The sequence below is a fragment of the Myotis davidii genome, unplaced genomic scaffold (assembly GCF_000327345.1).
Source record: "Myotis davidii unplaced genomic scaffold, ASM32734v1 scaffold327, whole genome shotgun sequence".
Classification (NCBI taxonomy): domain Eukaryota; kingdom Metazoa; phylum Chordata; class Mammalia; order Chiroptera; family Vespertilionidae; genus Myotis; species Myotis davidii.
In genome coordinates this window covers 3,860,772-3,862,110 of record NW_006298628.1, presented here as the reverse complement: position 1 = coordinate 3,862,110, position 1,339 = coordinate 3,860,772, and the positions used below count along the sequence as shown (strand labels likewise).

Here is a 1,339-nt window from a genome sequence, read left to right as displayed (position 1 = left end):
CCCCCGCCCCCCTTCCATCTCTGAGCAGACCCACCCTTCCCTGATGTCTTATCACCAGGGAGTTCATAATGTCTCTCTCCCACCCTTCTTGCTACGTTCAAGGCTTAGTTTCAAAATTTGAAGAGGATGTTGGCATCGGGGCATTGGGCCTGAAGTGGTTTCCTGCTTCTCCATCAGGCCTGTTTCCCTGATGAGAAGATGGATCTTACCTTAGACAGGGGCACACGAAGGCGGGCGTGGGCTCTCAGCTCAGGCCAGAACACGGCTGTGGGAGAAAGCTAGGCATCTGAGAGCCAAACGGGGAGGAGGGGTCAGGGAGTCCGAGTTGCCAGGAGGAAGGGCAGCCCCGAGGGGCTTCGACTTGGTGTTCAGCTTTAAGCGGCAGAGGAGGTGTAGAGGCAGGGGAGCCAACGGGTCGCTCACACACCTGGCTCCTCTGGGGGAGGGGCAGCAGCCTGGACTTTGGCAAGAATTAGAAGAAAAAAATGTGACAGCCTAGGGAAGGAGGCGGCTCTGGGGCACCGACGGTTTAGCCGAGTGAACTCAAGTCTAGCAACAGGTTGGCATGTCTTGGCGTCGCTCACAGGGCATTCAGCCCACTTCCCTTCCCAGCATCCTGCCCCATCTTGACTGAACTTCGGGGAACAAAGATGTGTCTGCCCCCAAGACTGAATGGCAAGTGGGACGGGCTTGTCCTGCGTGGCCAAGTGCATGTGGCAGCCAAAATGGGGCTGGAACAGGGATGGTGGTGAGGCAGGGGACACAGGCTGTGCCTGGGGCATGCAGAGGCCTCCCTAGATGGCGTGTCTTGGGTTAGATGGGTGATGGCGAGGAGTGAGGTTGGACTTGGTGAGCTCAGCTGTCCCAAGACGAGGGGTTCTAGGCCTGCCCGCCTCTGCCTCTGACGGAGGCAGGAGAGCTTGAAGGGACCTCGTCCCAGACCTTGGAGTCGCTGAGAGGAGTGGCTGTGCCCAGGATGTTGTCATCACTTGATATTTAGTGCGTATCAGAGGCTGCAGTCCCCATGGCGGAGTCGGAGGCTCCTTTTGTGAAGCGCAGGACCCGAGTTCAGCAAACGCCAGTCCCACAGCCGAGCGGGATCAGAAACCATCAAGGCAGCAGGCATCCTGGGTTCCCAGACTTGGCTGGGAATTGAGTCCTGGTGGAACCAAAGGCCGCGGGCAAGCGCCCTCGGGGGAGAGGCTGTGAGCGCACTGGTGGCGGGTCAGGGGCAGGACATTCTCCGCCCCCACCTGCCCAGACCTGTGGGGGTGGGGTGGGGGCCTGGCGAGGACCCTGGGGCCCGGGCCGAGGCGAGATTCAAACCACAGCCCCTCCC

At 60.3% G+C, this 1,339-nt stretch overlaps 1 protein-coding gene across 1 annotated transcript in view; it reads left to right on the top strand.

Annotated features, from left to right (window-relative positions):
- Positions 1–1,339, top strand: part of SRCIN1 (SRC kinase signaling inhibitor 1) — a 41,786-nt gene that overhangs the window by 1,011 nt on the left and 39,436 nt on the right. The window lies entirely within an intron of this gene.